This window comes from Crocodylus siamensis, chromosome 2 (genome assembly GCF_052110815.1).
Source record: "Crocodylus siamensis isolate JL-2025a chromosome 2, ASM5211081v1, whole genome shotgun sequence".
In the NCBI taxonomy this organism is placed as follows: domain Eukaryota; kingdom Metazoa; phylum Chordata; order Crocodylia; family Crocodylidae; genus Crocodylus; species Crocodylus siamensis.
Window position 1 is genome coordinate 209,689,406 of NC_143396.1, and position 18,618 is coordinate 209,708,023.

The 18,618-nt window shown below is 46.3% G+C and overlaps 1 long non-coding RNA gene across 1 annotated transcript in view; it reads right to left on the bottom strand.

Annotated features, from left to right (window-relative positions):
• Nucleotides 1–578: 578 nt before the first annotated feature.
• LOC149871653 (uncharacterized) overlaps nt 579–18,618 on the bottom strand; it is a 33,822-nt gene continuing 15,782 nt past the window's right edge. Inside the window, exons 4-6 of the long non-coding RNA XR_016440283.1 lie at nt 4,247–4,368; nt 2,783–2,897; nt 579–2,644 (exon numbers count right to left, since the gene is read on the bottom strand). This is a non-coding gene — a long non-coding RNA (uncharacterized LOC149871653). The remainder of the gene's footprint in view (nt 2,645–2,782; nt 2,898–4,246; nt 4,369–18,618) is intronic.

The window sequence follows — 18,618 nt, forward strand, 5'->3', positions numbered from 1 at the left end:
TCTCTCTCCAAAAAAGGGATGTACATAATTATGACTGGAGAGGGCACAGAAAACAACAAGCTCTTATTTGGCCTCTCATAATAGAATAACAAGGAAATATTTGCGGACATTAAAAAGTAACACATTTAAAATGATAAAAGCACTTTTTATCTAATTCATAATTAAACTATTGCCCTCACTACCATTGCAAGTTCCTGAGTCTTAGCATTAACAAATTTCAAAACTGGACCAGGCACTTATGCAGGTAATGAAAACATTCCCAGGCAGATTTGTTACGGGAAAAATGGTTGTACAATTGACTTTTGCTGCTGTTGGAGGCATGATCTAGACCAAATGAACCACTGAACCTATCCAGTATGACAATTCCTATATTGTCCACAGTACTATCATAATACTAAGACATACTCTTTGTATCCAGGCCATTGATCTCAAAAAGGGTTTGGAAATCTTAGCGTGAATAAACAGAAGAGTCCTGAGGACTGATGAGGAACATTTTCTATTCTAAGGATTCTGTACCTGAACATTATATAAAAGGCATGAGTATTAAAAGCTAGGTGTGCTGTTTGTCATATGAAGCATCGGGCTTCCTCATGAAAAGCTGCATCTGAACACACAGGAAAAGCTACCAAGCTAGATTTTTGCACAACTCTTTCAAAACAAAATGTATCAGTTTTGGACATGGACCCATTACATTTGTAATTAGTTTTACATCTGTGTGAACAAGGAGCAAACACATAATTCACAAGGCTACACCAGCATAGTTTACTTGAAGGTGGTATATAATTACTCTGGGAAAAATCAAGAGTAAAATGATACTAGTAGCTACAATGCTATAAGCTTTATGTTTGCTATGATCTGTTCACCTGCCACCTGGTGTCAAGTATCCAGGTTGTAACCATATAGGTCTAGAGCAGTGGTCTCCAAAGTGGGGTGCGCACACCCCAGGGGATGTTCAAGACGATCCATTGGGGTGCAGGAAGAAAATATTAGAACTTCTATTTATATGTGTATTTATATATTGGGGGTGCGTGCTCAAAAATGTTTTACTGATAGGGGTGCACGAATATAAATATACATATATTGGGTGTGCATGCTCAAAAATTTTTTACTGATAGGGATCAAAAAAGTTTGGAGACCACTGGTCTAGAGGAAAAAGCGATCAGGGCTCATGGTAGAGGTGATCTCTTTTATTAGACCAACAAGATTTTTGCAAAAAAATGTCTTTAATTGCAAGCTTTCAGGCACAAACACCCTTTATCAGGCATTTGAAAAAAGATTGTAAAAGTTCTCCTGGGAAGAAATGAAAGTTCATATTTCATAGGATTTCACAGAGGAGTCAATAGATGGAAAACTCCTCTGGGCAGGCAGTTCTTAGCTGGAAGAGTCTCTCAGCGCTCCTGTGAGGCTGTGATGATGCAAATTACCTTTGACAAAGGCAGAAGCAGTATTTCAGGTCTCAGATGGTGAAAGATGTTTTCTGCTTGGGAAATTATGAAGATTTCATTTTTTTAAAATCAGCTAAAATTCAGTATCTTCCATGTGTCAGTTATCCAGGCTGTAGCCGTATTGGCCGTGTCAAGGCACTGTAATACTACTCACTGTGAGCAACTACTCCTGGACATCTTTCTGTCTGTCCAATCCAGCGCCTGGTGTAATTTACATCAGAGCAAGTGTCATGTGTCCAGGCTCTAGCTATTAAAAACTGGCAGGACAAGTGTCATCAAAACATCAGAAAAAACTATACAAGAAGATGTGGGAATAAATATCAGCTAACAGATTAAAGGCAAGAGTCGTACTCATCTTGAAGAAAGGAGATCCTGCTAATCCAACTATGCATAAGTTTGTCATGCCAAAAGCAATCATGCCGTAAGTGAATGTGAAAAAGTGAAAACAGCAATTTACAGCATAAGGTCATATAATTCAGTCTGGAGTGAAACAAAATGATATGACAATTCCAAATAAGATTACTGCAACAATAAAAGCTATGTATACAAATGCCTGTGGTTTTGTAAGAATAAATAGAAAATTAAGCAAGTGCTTCAAGATAAAGTTTGATGAAAGAGAAAGAGACATGAAGTATCATAGTTTGTCATCCTGTGGTTAAACGGGACATTATAAGTAAGTTGTAGAACATGACATTGTATCATCAAAATTTATGGTTATATGTCTATTTCAGCCCTGGCCAGCATGTTTGAATTAATGCTGATACCCTTTACTACCTTGTAATATCAGTGTGCTTGATGTGGCCTGACATGAAATGTCAAGAAACAAAGCAGTTATAGCTGGAAAAGGGGCAGCAGACAAAGTGTTGACATGCAGCATCTTTGAAGCCATAGAACAAATAGATTTTTGTGTACCTTGGCAGACCAATCAGTGTTGACAGTATCATCAAAAACAAGTTAAAATGGAGATGTGCATTGGCTGTAGGACCTGCACACAAAATGATGAAATTATGTACCAATAAAAACATTCTGTTTGGTAACAAAATGCATATTTATCAAAACAGTGATAACAGTATTACTCTGTGGACTGGAAATAGCAGCTTTAAATAACATGAACATCAAAAGCCTGGAGGCAGTAGAGATGAGAGCTCTTGGAAAGAAGGCAGGTCTGAAATGGAGTGATTCTGAGACAAATAAAGGATCTGGAAAGAAAGCAGAATGTGAAATAAAGGCATTAGACTGCCTATAATTGAAAAAATTATGGTGGAGGGGACACAGTGGGAGACAAACAGGTGACAGAATGGCAAAGAAAATCATGCACACACAACCTGGAGACTGACCATTGACTGGATGGCTGGATACTATCATGACTGAATTATGCTGAATGGAGGAACAAGCCCTGAAGAGAATGGGTGGCAGGGTTATAGTATTGTTGCCCATATCCATGAAGCTGCTCTGAAATGGAAAAAAGAAAATATAACATGTGACGGGCTAGCTGGCAGTGACCTAGCCTAGGGGTTTTGAAAGGGCAAAAGATGATTGGAGGACTTGGGATTCCCTTTCCGCACCAATCAGGCCCCAGAGACTCAGCCCCCCCCGTGTCCCAATTAGCCCCTTGGGTCAGCTGGAGGGGGATAAAAGGGGCAGCATGGACTGACTCAGGAGAGAGACCAGTGAGGGACAACAAGGAAGGGGATTCACAGAGCTGGCAAGAACTGAGCCAGTGGGGCAGAAGCACTGCCCTGAAAGAGCAGGGCCTGCAGGCAGCAGTGGGACCCTCAGCAGCACGCATGCGGCCGGCAGGAGAGGCTCCCCACTGGGCTCCAGGACCCCCCAGGAGAGGCTGCAGCCAGCAGGAGAGGCTCCCCAGCTCCAGGAAGGATCTGAGCAGTGACCTGAGAGGTTCCCAGCTCTCCTTCCAGCTCCTCTAATGAGAGGTCAGGCAGCTTGACATGAGGCCGGGGCACCAGGAAGGTCAAGACTCTTAGCAGCCTAGAGCAGTGCCACCAGTGGTGGCTGTGTGGCAGTATTCCTGCCTACCACACAGGGGATCTGGTTCAAGTCCCAGCTGAGGTGACTTGGGTGAGTGAAATAACAAGAAGCAAGTCTCCTTGCAGTGGAAAGGGGCCATTGTGTTTCCTTTCTCCACCTCCAGGTACTGAGGCCCTATATTTCCTTGTCATTTTGCGCCTTTTTATATTTCACCAATCTGTATTGTTTGTTCTGCTGTTTGTGTTTTATATTTTGTTACCCCTTTTTTTTGGTAAGTGATCGTAAGTGTCTAACCTTTGTTGAATCCTGCCCCCTTGGGGCATTGTAGTGTCCACTGTACCCTCTGATTTATGCCTGTTCTGTTCCCAGTATTAAAAGGTATATGGTTAAGTCCTCATTGGTGGTCTGGCTCTGCTCTACAGGGGGAGGACAGTCCCTACACCTCCCACAGCACTTGTGCACCTGCTTTGATCCCTTCAATTGGAGAAGGGATACCTCTTGGAGTACCGCCCGGGTTACAAACGTATTAAAGCTTCTGTCTTGGCCAAATTCCAATTCAATTAATTACATTTTTGCCTTCTTAAATTTTTCCTGAAGTTTCAGCTGGACAATAAGTTCTTAAACTGCCCACCCTGTGATGCTGAGTAACACAGCAGCGTGTTGTGAATCTCCTCTATTTGTGGACGATGTGATCCTTGTCTGTGACTTGAATAATAGCTGCTAAGAAGCTTTGGGATCCTTCAGGTTGAAAGCTATTTTGTAAAGTCATAATGTGGGAGAGAAACAAAGAACAAAAACAAACCAAAACATACAAACAAAAACCCCAAGTAGTAGCCTTGCTTTAAAGCATCCCATTCAGTGAAGTATTCTTGATTAAGGTGCTGATAAAATCCCACGTCTGCCTTTTAGCAGATGGAAGATAGGGAAAAAATCACTGCAAAAACAGAGGGGAGAAGAACAGTTAGAAAAAACACACAAGCACTGGATTATGCAACACAGATTATCAACATGATGCATGGCTCTGAAGATAAGAGGAAAGCAAAAAATCAAATGTCTGTACTCTCAGCAAAGAAAAGTTTCATTCAGCTTTCCCATTCACTCCATTTGAGTCCAAACTTGCTTTTGCTTAATCCAATGGCAATTCTCCCTGTCCCAGGGGTACAATCACAGGGGTCCATAGGGGGACCCAGGATGCAGGCTACACACCCACAGAAGAAAGACCCCAAAATCAAGAGTTACTCACCCACTTTAGGAATCCAGATGCAGGACGAACAATGCCAAAGAGAGAAGCCTGCACAGTTCATCAGCTGCACTTATATACAGCTGGGATTGGCAGGTGATATCACGAGTGATTGCTGGCTGGCTGGAATAAAAGTGGACACAAGCCAGCAGGAGCAGAGAGCGAGAGAAGCAGTGGAGGCTGCAGAGGCTCTCCACACTGGTGGCAGGCAGCGCCAGCGTGCGAAGGAAGACTCCGCCTAGGGAAAAGCATCTCAGGCAGCAGCAATTATACCACTCCTCCATGCTGGTCATGGGCAGCACTAACATGCAGGAGAAAATTCCGCTCTGGGAAGAGTACAGGGGATGACAGAGGCTCTCCCCACCAGACACCCACAGCCCCAGAGCACCGGAGAGGAGCTGATCAGGGAAGGGATAGAGGAAGCCCTCAGGGAAAGTGGAGAGCAGAGCAGCATCAGGAGACACAGGCAGACACAGGCTCTAAGGCCGGATGGGAGCAAAGGCAATTTAGCTTGATCTCCCCTTTTTCTTTAGCTGCCTTCTTTTCTTTGTGTATTCCTGTTTCATATCTTTCTTGCCTGTGCGTATTCCTTTGTGGTTTTCCTATTTTGTCCTTATTTTCTCCTTTATTGGTATAGTGAGGGGATCAGGGTACCACCCTGATACATGGGCTGCCCATGAGAATCAACAAGCAGCTGACACAGCAGGAGAGGTACCCTCAAAGGGGTGAACCCACAGCAGACCTGTGACCCACAGGAAAGAAGAAAAGATTAGGAACTGATACCAAAGGGGCATGAGAAGTAAAGACCATCAGGACCGGAGGGTCAACCGTATTGAAATCAGGTGGTCCATCAGAGGTTGGTGCATGGATGAGGTGTAGGGGAGGTGGAGCCCCAAAAATATCCATCAGGAGGAGTGTTTAATCCTGAGGGACCTCCAACAGGGAACCCCAACACTGAAGGTACATTCAAAGTCATGGCAGGCAAGTTCTGGGGTATTCCCTGGGGTGACTGAGGCCCCTTTCAGAGATTGAATGAAGCCTCACCACACCTACCACCAGGTACCTGCGCCAAGGCAGCACAGGAACGGATATTCAAAGCAAGATGGTCACACTCCCAATGATTACTGTGATGTAGTATCAGACTTTTAGCTTTTAATAATAGTTGAGGGACCTGAATCTCTTCAGCCTCCGCAAGAGAAGGTTGATAAGTGATCTTCTGGCCATCTACAAACTCACTGGGGGGACAGCAGGAAATAGGGGATACGATGTTTACCAGAGCGCCTATTGAGGTAACTAGAAACAATGGCCACAAACTGAAAGACAGCAAATTTAGACTGGACATAAGGAAAAAATTCTTTACAGTGCAGGTTGCCAAAATATGGACTATGCTTCCAAGGGAGGTGATGCTGTACCCTTCCTTGGAGGTATTTAAGAGGAGATTGGACAAAAATCTGGCTGGGGTCATCTGACCCCAACACTCCTTCCTGCCTAGGGCAGGGGGTTGGACTTGATGCTCTAATAGGTCCCTTCTGACCCTAAAATCTATGAAATCTATGAAATATGGACCTGAACAATCTCTTCACCAGGCACTGACATCAGTAGGAGTTGCAGCACTTATCACCAGGATGTTTTTAATCAAATATTTGCAAAATACAGCACCAACATAGAAGACAGAATTCTGAACTAATACTAGTTGGCTTTTGTTCTGCTCAGAGGCCCATGAGAAATTATTTTGATGCTACCAGAGAAGAGAATGTTAAATACTAAGGCCACAGCTAGTCAAGCATTTTGCTGACAAATGTGAAGCTCCCCAGTCCAACTCATGGCATTTCAGAAAGCTGACAGATTTTCGCTATTGAGTCAGAAGGGTGGGGGAAATTAGAGCTCTGCTTTGGAGCTGACCCATCTGAGGAGCAGTGTGTCTGCAGCTTCTCTTGCACTTTGGAGCACCTTCTTCTGAACCATCATATCATGATGGTTAATTTGTTGTGGGATTGGGGACTTTTAAAGTACCCTGCAGCCATGCGCTTCTGTAAGGACATGACTGTAGAGCACCTTCAAGGGGCTGATCACACAACAAATGTAACTTCTGTCTTAGCCTTTAAAGTGCTACAAGTCCCTGAGTGCTTAAAATCCAGTGCTATACAGATACATGGTCCTTCCACCCCAACCTACTGAAGCATTACAAAATGGCCATGAAGACAAACAGCAGTACTGCTCTTCACAATAAGATTCTATGCATGCCTCTTGCCCTATGGTCCCAAGAGGTCCCAAAAACAGCATACAGGAGAGTGCATACAGGAGAGTGCTCATGGACTGTCAACCCTGCTTCCTGCCTCCTGGAGCATACAAACATTTTAGGAAGTGCTTCAAAAAGAAGCAATTCAAAGAGTCCTCATTTTTAGCGGGTATTTTTTAAAGTGCTTTGGCTACTTTTGAAGTGCTACTTTAGCCATGCACATGTGTTCTCCTGCTATTTGGCACTCTTAAAGGTATTTCAAACCATGCTTGTCCAGGACCTAAATCTGGCCTGCTACACTGGTTTCTCTTTTATAAATAATACGAATTTGACTTGATCCTCAGAAGTACGACCTACCCACAACACCTGCTTCAAGTCAGGATGAGGAGTCAATGCTACATAAATATGAAAATCAAGCCAATTTTACATATTTTCAATGGCCAGATATGAAACCCAGCATAGCTAATGAAAGACCCTCTTGACTTTAGTTGGCTTTGAAGCTGAACCATAACACAAACATTTCCCATATTTTAGTAAGCAGACTACATTAATTGAGACATTTCTACGTAAAGGAAGCAGAAAGGTAGCAAACACTTCAAATGTTTCCAGTTCATTTTCAAACACAAAGCATTTTAATACATAGTATACTATAGTGATATGCCTATTTATGGTGAAGAATTGAGAAAATCAGTGGGACTACTTGTCCAGTTAGGTGATACTTAATCTAAGGAGTAAGGAGTGCAAAATCTTGGCTTCAGATTGCTAACACAATTTCCCCATGCACACAAAATGCATCTATACCTGATTACAACCTATGTGTGTGAGAAGTTACTGAGCCTTCATCACAAGTGGCAAGGAAGGAGCTGTTATCCATTGGATGACATGTGGGGCTGGGATTCAGAAGATATGGAGAGAAATCCTGTCTGTCTCTAAAAGTCAATGGAAGCATCACCATTGATTTAAGTGAGGACAGAATTTAACTCTGGCTCCAGGCTGTCTCTGCCCCTGAGTTGCTGTTTGAATTGGGCAAGACAAACTCTCTGTAAAAGCACTCTATGCTATGTAAGGATAATGTACAACTTTATTCAAACAATGGGCCTTTTTGTATTGTCAAGGGTTTTCAGAATCTAGCCATATTCTCTTTTATAAAATGGCTGATGCAGTAGGTTTCACGTGGATCACTTTGAACAGAAGTCAGCCTGAAAGCCAAAATTTAAAAATGTCTCAGTAGCAAAGAAATCATAGAGAAATAGGGTTGAAATGGACCTCCAGAGGTCATCTAGCACAAACCACTACCTGAAGCAGGATCATCCCTATCCAAGCCATCCTATACAATCCATAATTTAAACTCTTTGTAAAACTGCTGTCTATCCTGACATGACACAAGACATAATACCCTAACCTGCTGTGAGGGAGAGAAGGAGCTGGCAGGCTCCGGGGCTCCGTACCCAGGTGCAAACCCGCTAATCACACGCCCACAGGCCCAAGACGCCGGGCGGGACCTCACCTTTTCAGGTGCACGGAGAAGGGAGGCACTGGCATGGCAAGGGCCGGCATAAAAGAGATGCCGGAGCCGGCCAGAAATGGGGTGGTGGAACCGGAAGAAGGCAGCGGAGAAGCTGAAGCTGGCCGGAGCACATTCCAGCGGATGCGAGCCGTCCTCAAACTTGGCAGGACCCTTTGGAGGAAGGGTAAGCCCCAGCTGGGTTTTTGAGCCCGGGCAGCTGGCCTCGCAGGGCCATGAACTGTTTGGTGCCTCCCGGGAGTGGCTGGAACCCAGCAGAAGCCGGGTACCGTATAAACTGGAATATAAGGGCAATCACTGTCTGGGAAACCCGTAGCTCCTGTAGGAAAGGGCAGAGCCCTAACGAACCCAGAGGATCTCACTGAGAGTTAGAGAAGGGGTTTCAACCCCACGACATACAGGAGGATATCGGAGGACAGCTGCTGAAGGTCAAAGCAGTCACTTCAATCCAGAGAACTCCTGTCCATAGCATTTGTGTTTACCTTTGCCTTTTCTTTTATGGACGATCTGGGGTGATCTACGGACACGTGGCCTGGCCAGATAGCCGGCCACCTCCCAGTGGAATGGGCGAGGGTGTAGGGGCGGCGGAGCCCTCATTGACGCGGGACCCGCGGATGCCGAGGAGTCTCATTTTTGGACGACACGCGCCAGACCATGTGAACCAATTAATATTACCATCAAAGTCGTGGCAGGAAAGGCAAGCGCGTGTAAAACGCCCAATCCCAGGTGAGCTGCTCCTTGGCAACCGGTAAGCGGCCCTGATGCAGGGAGGCAGTGGAGGCCTTATCCCTGACACTGGTGCATTGGCCGGGAAGTCGGCAGCGGCTTCCCCAACAGTACTAAGTAGTCCAGATGGAGCACCAGCCTGGACTGATGGGGACCTGATGGCCCAGGTGAACCTGATGGCAATGAACCTGATGGCCCAGGTGCTGCAGCAACAGCAGCAACAGGCCATGAGACAGACAAGTATCCAGCAGCATTTGCTCCAGCATCAGGTGTGGGCACAGATGGGGCCCATGGGCTTTCAGGATGCCTAAAATGTCCAAAGAGGACAACCCTGAGGCCTTTCTAGAGACATTTGAAATGGCGGCCATAGCCGCAGGAATGAAGAAAGCAAAATGGGTGGGTCATCTGGGGGTCCCGTTAATTGGGCAGGCCCAGGTGGCATACAGGGCTATGACCCGAGTGGACGCCCTGGACTATGACAAGGTCAAGGCAGAAATATTGCGGAGGCTGGACATAACGCCAGAGAGGCACTGCCAGGCCTTCCGAGGAAAGAAACCAAGAGAGGCAAAGGCTCCTCGAGGATTATGGCAGAGCCTTGCAGACCTGATGAATAAGTGGCTCAGATCAGAGTGTAGCAGGGCACTAGGGTGCCTGCTACTGACAGTAGGAATAAGGGCTGCTGAAGCTCCCTAAGGCAGCACAGGTGTTGGTTGCCGGAGCAACCAGGCTGGTCACATGACCAGAAAGGGGCAGGGCTAGGCCTTTATAAACAGCCCAGGCCAAAGCCTAGCGGTAGTTCCCTTCTGGCAGCCTGAGGTGCAGGAGCTCTGCAGAAGAGCCCAGCAGAGCAGAGACGAGCAGTGCAGCTTGAGCACCTAAGGGGCCGCAGCATGGTGAGGGCAGAGAGAATCCTGACGGAGATGCCTTTGCAAGAGGGCCAGTTTGGGCCTGGACCCTTATATTATAGCCGGTAGGCTTATTTTGAGTTAGAGCTGGTTGGCTAGTAGTTTGCTTTGCAGTAGGGCTGTTTGTGTGAATACCGGAGGACTGGGTGAGGCTATAGGGGTGTGAGGAGGCCTCACGGGAGCTCCCCAATAATCTGGGAGTTCCTGGTGCCCAGTAAGGGCACAGCAAGCGGTGCCAGGGCAGCACAGCAATTGGCACCCTAGCAGGCACAACGGGTGAGTGCCAGAGAGGCACAGTGTGAGGGGTGTTGAGACCCCAGCCCGTGAGGGCAGTATTTTGCTCAGTAGGGCGTACGACCCAGGAAAGGGATTGGGGGCCAGGTAAGGCTAAGGCCACCTGAGCCCCAACCTTGGGAAGCCCGAGTGCGGCCCCAGAGAGGGCAGGGAAGCGCGGCACAGGCCCCAGAGAGGGGAGGGAAGCGCGGGAAACATGGCACAGGCCCCAGAGAGGGCAGGGAAGTGCAGCACAGGCCCCAGAGAGGGCAGGGAAGCGTGGCACAGGCCCCAGGGAGGGCAGATCAGGACAAGAGGCTCCAGAGTGAGCAATTGGTCTCCTACCGCGCAAAGTCCCGGAGAGGGGCAGGCGCGCGAGAGTAAGCCTGGAGGGGGGTGGATGTGCAGATAGGGACCCGACGGAGATGAACGTGGGACTAGGAGCCCGGATAGGGCTGAACGCACAGTTAGAAGCCGTACAGGGCTGAGCGCGTGGGCAGGAGCCCGGGCAGGGCTGCGTGTACGGTTGACTGGCCAAGAGAGGGGCGCATATATCGGAGAGGCCCCAGGAGACGGGTGCTTGTATTGGGAAAAACTCTGCGAGAGAGTTTATAGGAGAGAGGCCCAGGAAGGGTGGGAGGGGAACAGAAGCCCGGGAGGGGTGAGTACACAACACAAGAACGTCCGGTACAGCTGTGAGGCCTGGGGCACGCTAAAGGGGTGGTTGGAGGCATGTGTGGCCCATAAGGCTGGGGCGCACCAGGGCAGTACACTCAGGACAGGGGACGGGAGACACTTGGGCACTGTGTCCAAGAGGACAATTAGGCAGCCTCCCATAGAGAACCATTTAAGATCAAAGACGTGGCGAGCGAGACAGAGGTTGCTGAGTCGCCCTACTTGGCACGTTAGGGGTGCCAGAGGGATCACGGCTGCCCCTGCGCCCCGCCCCGTGACACAGAGGCTGTCTCTAAAGAGGAAATATGTGACCAGATCCTCTTAGAGCAATTTACAGCAGATCTGGATGAGGACACGTGGAAGTGGGTGAGGTGCCACTGCCCGACATCGTCTCAGGAGGCCCGGCAGCTGGCTGAGCAGTTCGATATGGCCCAGGGGGATCTGTGCCAAGACAGAGGTACGAGGGGGCAAGATACAATCTGAAGAGGGACAAGGAGAGCAAAGGGAGCCAGAAGAGGAGCCCTTCCCGTCCGACATGCTTCCTATGTGGACGAAAAGGGCGTATCGCCCGGAACTGCTCCCAGGGTTTTTGGTCCAGACCTGCAAAGGACCTAGAATTCCCTGACAATCGTCCAAGGTCGGGGGAAACCCCAGAAGTAGAGTCGATGGAGTGCGGGGTGGGCAACAGCTGGTCTGCTAAGGTTCAACCCTTACCTGAAGTGCGGGCATGGGTCGAAGGCCGTCCCATCACAGCAGTCGTGGACACGGGATGTGCCCAGTCACTAGTGCGCCCCTCTTTGGTCGACTGGAAGCAACCACCATGGTGTGCCGGGGTGCAAATGGTATGCCTCCACAAACAAAAATCTTATTTTGAGAGGCGTTTGCTAGACGTTCAAGTGAAGGGGATCCATAGAAGAAACCCAGTGGGGCTAGACAAAGGGATCCTGTACCCCATGATTTTGGGTCGGGATTGGCTCGAAATATTTGAAGTACTAGCAGTGCTCCATAGGCATGAAAGCCTGAGAGAGGACTGACATCGAGACCCCAGAGGACATGGAAGTGGAGGCCTTGGCTAACAGTCAATTCCGCGAGGCCCAAGAGGGTGACGAGGAGCTGTGGCCATTTCGAGAGGCCGACTCAGCGAGAGCCGACCACCAGGTAAACTCCCCCAAACAAGAAAAACAGGTTCCCTGGGTGGAGATAAGGAACAGGTTGCTATACCAGATCAAGCGGGGTAGGGCCGAGGGAGAGGAGATAGCCCAACTGGTTATACCCCGACCCTATAGACAACCCCTTCTACGCCTAGTGCACAGGAACCCCCTTGGGGGACATCTAGGAAAACACAAAACGGAGGCTCGTCTAGCTAGATGGTGTTTCTGGCCCCATATGTACGAGGACGTTGAAGAGTACTGTAAAACCTGTGAGCTTTGCCAGAAAGTGAGCACCCATAAGCCCCCTAAGGTGCCCTTACGGCCGATGCCGGTGGTGCGAGAGCCATTCGCTAGGGTGGCCTTACATGTAGTCGGCCCGCTGCCCCAGAGTGTAGTGGGACACCAGTTCGTGCTGGTATTCATAGACTACACGACCCACTTCCCAGAGGCTATTCCACTAAGAGCCGTCACAGGGCCCAAGGCGGCAGAGGAGTTAATGAAGTTGGTTGCCTAGTTTGGAATCCCCAGGGAAATTATCACAGACCAGGGGTCCAATTTTATGTCCTTGGTGCTGGGGGCTATGTGCAAGGTGCTACAGATCTGTCACCTGAAGACGGCAGTGTACCACCCCCAAACAAACGGGTTGGTAGAACATTTTAATGGTACATTAAAAGGGATGTTGCGCCGGTGCACCCAGATCGAACCCAAGAAATGGAACCTAATGGTCCCACCTCTAGTTTGCAATCAGGGATGCCCCGCAGGCCTCCTCGCCCTTCAAACTAACATTTGAGCATCAGCCTCGCAGCCTGTTAGACGTTGTGAGGGAAGGGTGGGAGGCAGACCCAAATTCAGGCAGGGGAGCCTCCGAGTACGTCCGAGATATGCAGGATCGTCTCCGGGTAGTCAGGGCAATGGCCCAAGACAATTTGGAACAAGCCTAAAGCAAGCAGAAAGAAAGGTATGACGCCCATACAAAGGAACGGGAGTTAAAAGTGGGGCAGAAAGTGCTCGTGCTGCTACCCAGCTCAACCAGAAAGTTTTTAACTTGTTGGCAGGGGCCGTTTACTGTTGTTAGGAGAGTAGGCCCCGTTGACTATGAAGTGTTGCACCCGGGGGCAAAAAGGGAGAGACAGATCTATCACATCAACCTCCTTAAGGAGTGGCACAAGCCCGAGGGCATATTAATTTCTCCTGAACCCGAGGCGGACGAATTGGGGTACAAATCAGGGTTAACTCGGAGAACCCCAAGGAGGGAGATCAAGTCCCAGTAGGGAGGCAGTTGAAGGCTACACAATTACGACAATTGCAAGGCCTAGTGGAAGAATTTAAGGACGTCTTCACGGATAAGCCGGGGAGAGCAGCCGGCGTGGAGCACAAAATTATGACCAAGGAGGGTCAGGTAGCACGTGAAAAATGGCACAGAATCCTGTACCATAGGTACCAGCCTATTAGAAGGGAACTAGAAAAGATGCTGGAGCAAGGGATCATCACGCCATCCCGTAGCCCATGGCGCAGCCCCTTAGTGGCCGTGGCGAAACCAGATGGGAGTTTGAGGCTGTGCATGGACTTTCGGAAATTAAATGCCCTGACGCAGTTTGATGCGTTCCCTATGCCCCAAGTCAGTGAACTAGTGGAACGCATAGGCCAGGCGAAGTTCATCTCAACCCTTGATTTGTCGGCAAATCCCATTGAGAACGGAGGACCAGCCGACCCTGACGCGGGGAGGCAGTGGAGGCCTTATCCCCGATACCTGCCACGGGTAAAGCAGGGGAACCAAAGCAGCCAACACCCTGCTTTTATAAAAGGTTGTGAATATATGCTCAAGAGATCGCAGGTAGAGGGCATTGGCAACACATAGGGGGTACACACAGATGCATGTGCACCCCCTGAGCTTGGTGGTGCACACCCTGCAAAAAGTTCTGCCAATGCTGCCGGGGTGCCTGCGGGCAGTTACTGCTCACCATCCCTCCTTCCCCTTGCCGCCAACATTGCCAGTGGCATCTGCGGGCAGTCCCTTATCGTCGCTGGCGGCGGCGGCGGCTGCTGCTGCTGCTGGTGGCATCTGAGGGTAGCTGCCGACAGCTAGTTGATGCTTGCCATCCCCTCCCCACCCCCACTGCCATCATACCCCCACTGCCGCCACCTGCAGGCAGTCGCTGTGCACCCCCAGCCTCCGGGGGGCGCACAGCATTCATAGTAGAGGGGCTTCTTCTGTCTATTTCTACTTAAAATATTGAGAAAGTAAAGTATTATCCTTCCATCAGGCATTCCCCCCTCTTCTCTGACATGCTGTTTTTATTTTCTGGAACATCCTTTGGGATGTGGGTCTATTACTTTCACTATATCTCATTTTCTCACATCAAGGAACCAAGTGGCATACATTTCATTACACCAGAAATGCAAAAGGATAATATATTACATTTTCTAAATGGTCCAGCTAGGGGTTTTTTGTGTTAACAAAGCACAGACACCACCTGCAGGCCACTGTACAAATTCATATAAGGGAGCAGAAAACGGATGCGGTATGTGCAGCTGATATTTTGCCCTAAGTTCATTGCTTGTTTTATTAATGAAGTATCATCAGTTCCCACAACAGACCTAGTTTTTGAAACTGTATTCAAAGAGACATACACCATGCTACTGCACCTAACATTACTAATTAAAACAATTTAATTAGCTTGCTTTCTTATTCTGCTCAATTCCTGACAAAACTAGCTGCAACCCAGGGTCATCTGCAGTCAGACTTCAGGAGGCAGAACTAATATAATGACAGAAATAACAAAAGAAGAAAATGTGTTAAGCTTCTAGAACTGAGTTTAAAAGAGGGCATTAATATTATCCAGAGAATACCAAGCATATGATTAGAGTGGTCATTACAGTTTTCCTAACAATACAATAATAGCAACATCTTACAAGGCACTCAAAAAGCACATCTTACAAGGCACTTCAAAGGTACCTTTCTTATAAAATCATGCTATTTCAGTAGCTATTTACAGCTATTGATATCTGCGTTCTAAAGCCACACTGGCCTGTTGAAAATAAACTTCAAAAAAATCAAAAGCAATTTAAACTGAGAGAATGTTTCTGACTAAAAACATTGTCCTTCCTTCCTTCAGTCCTTCTAGTATGTATTCAAAAAGAATGATTCCAATGTTTTGATAAGACACTGAAATCTTTCACGAGACTGTAAAATGTAAGTATCTGTCTTCTGACCTGGCCTGCTTGACTATGTTGCAGTATCTTTGTCAGTTCTCAGCTGCCCCCTTTAAAGAAGTACATGGGCTAGAAATTAAACTAGATCCCAGTTCTCCCCTTGCAAGAGGTTCAAGCTGGCTAGTACCAAAAGCTCCCTTTATAAGGCTGAAGTATTACTTTTGTAAATAATCTAACCACACAATTGAATAATGTATTTATTGCATAATATCTCCTAAACACAGATGCACAAGATCTATGCAGGTTGTTTACAATGGAACCATAACCTCTACAACTCAAATATGACTTACAAGGCACTTCTCTGACATTCTTATACTCTGCCTATGTGTAGTGACCACTGCTATGGGCAAGAACGGTCAGCCAAGTACTGGTTTAGAGCAACAGAGTAAGGAATACAAAATGAAACACCTTAATAAACTTAAGCATATAGAGAAAAAGACCTTCTCCGTGGGAAAAAAAAAACCCACCCATAAACCCCAGGTTAGAAATATGTACTTTGTAGCATGTGTACTTATTCAGCATGTACACAAAGTTACATAAAGTTTGTATTCAGAACTCAACCCCTATCTGAGACTTACTTTTATCCTTAAATGTAATTTTAATGTGATCTAGCTTTCCCTGTAATGCTTTTGTTTCGTTCTACAGCCTTCAAGGCTTCAACTTTCGCCTCTTCAGTAGGAGCAAATAAAGCTACCTGATATTGCTGCCAGATGAATCACAGGAGTAACTCTGTATCTTTATTCAGGGTCATAGAACCTGACATCTGGCTACAGTGGCCTTCATGGAAGATTAAAGAAGAAGACAGTGATGTTTGGCAAAACTGAATTGTTTTCTTTTCCTAGCCTGCGATCCATTTATGTAGTGCAGGAGAAAGTGTGCTTTCTCAGTAGGAACTGTGAAGTGAAGTGTCATTTTCTCTGTCATTAGCTGCCTCTAAATGCTATCTAAACATTTTTACCCCTTTTGGTGATTTGGCTTGAAAAGAGAACATGTTCATTAGTTCTTTGCCTCTGGGCCAGATTTAAATGAACTTTGCAGGTCCTTCACCTTACATATCTTGCCCCTGGAAGATGATCTTACACTTCTTATACATTGAATGGGCAGACTGAGCCACCTGTTAAGGATAACCCAAACTACTCATGGGCTGAGAAGGGAGATGCCTGCAGCTACCCAATAAGAGATGTCAGGCACAGGGGTGTGTCTGAACCCCTGCTCCCACTGGATTTTAGGTATCTGATTCAGAGCTGCATATTAGGTGCCTCAGCATGACAAGATGCAGAGTGATATCTTTCCCAATGTGATAATGATTAGAGTGGACATTACACAATGCTGATTACAAAGCTCTAGCTGAGATGCTTTACTATCTCATTAAGAGAAGCCATATAAAACTAACACATTTCAGAATGTTAGTTCCCACTCAAACAATGAAAAAGCAGAGTGTTTGATGACTTTCATATTAGTGCCAGTTATTGTGTGCTTCTCCCGAGTCATCCTGCAGACCTTTGGATTTCTGACTCTAGTGGTTGCATCCTTGGAATGCTGGATCTGATTTTCTTCATCTTATTGTGGGAATATTTTGAATATTCCCTGTGCTCCATTTCTTAGTACCATATTTATATGCATACAACACACCCTGAATAAGACACATGCCCTTTTTTAGGAAGGCAAAACTGGGGGGGGGGGGGGACACACGACACACATCACACATTTCCAGTGTTACCTGTCAGCACAAACTCGCCATTGCTGAATGCTGGCTGCATGGAGTTGAGGCAGTATCCACCCACTACCTTCACTCCCTATTCCTTGCTGTTCAGCCAAAGACTGCTGCCATTTCAGCAGCAACTGTGAGAGGGTTAAACCTCTAGCTTTACAGCTGCAGGGGGAAGACAATGTTAAGGAGTAGACTCTGCCCCTGCTCGATGCAGCTGGGAGCCAAGCACAGACCTCAGCAGCCATTCTAACATTGTCATGCCTCCATTCTGGCATAGAAATCAGTTTTTTCACTTAAGGAATGTACTCTAATTTTGGATGATTATTTTTTGTTAAGAGGTTGTGCATGGTATGCACTTAAATATATGTGCATAAATATGCTACAAAATGCCACAAAGAGCGTAGGCTATTATTATGTGATTAAAAGTTTGTCTTTAACTCATTTTATAGCAGGTTTCAAATCTCCTATGCTGTTTCACTAGCTATATTGTCTTCTATGCACCTTCCATAGAAGGAAACTGTCTCTTCATTAATATCAGAGAAAGTGCTGAGTAGGCAGTAGGAATTACATATTTCCCTTGTCTGATCAAAAATAGGAATGTCCTTGTGCTCTAGTAACTTGGATAGCAAATCTGAAAATTCCCACTCAAGTATCTTGTCACGCCAGAGCAAGTTGCATATTTCTACTGCTAGTGCCCTTTGTTGACTGTCTAAACCCCAAACATCTATCCAACAATATCAGAATAATGTAGAAGAGAAGATGAAAAACATTTAGTCAGTATGAACTATACTAATCCTTCAACTGACAGTAACATCCAACTCGATTTTTGGTTTTCTGAATGGCTTTTTAGAACAGCTCATGAGTGCCCTCTTGTGGATGACGTGCAGGGTCATGACATTTAGGGCTGTCATTTCAATATATTCCTGTTAAATATCAAGCACAAGTAACACATACTGTGTTTTTTGTTTAAAAGGCTTTTTTGTATTTGTATGCATTTACTGGGAACTAACAAAGTGCCTGGGACTGAACAAAAGAGAGATACAATCCAGCAAATTTAAATGTATCCAAGAATATATATTCTTGCGATACTGTCTGTTTATTTAGGCCAACAAACAAATTGCAATTTTAATCTTATATTTATATTTGCCAAGTTTAATTGTTATTAAACATTACTATATATGTACACACACACGAGTTAAGTATATGTATGACTGCATGCTCTCCCATAAATTACAAGTATTTTACATTTCCATTCTATTATTAAGAATACAAACAATAAGGAGAAAAATCTTGAAGAAAAAGCAATTAAAATTACTATCCATGATCATTATAAAAGCCCCAAATGTATGTCACAGAAAATGCTAATTTTCACTGTGCTGCAGAAAGCAGAGTTCAGAAAGAACTAGGTGACCCACTTATTAGAATCTGGCAGCTCCAAGACCAAAGGACAGATTAAAGCAGACCATGAAACAGAAAGTAATAAAATGCTCTTATTGTTTGGAAAAATTGCAAGACTGGGTCCAAGT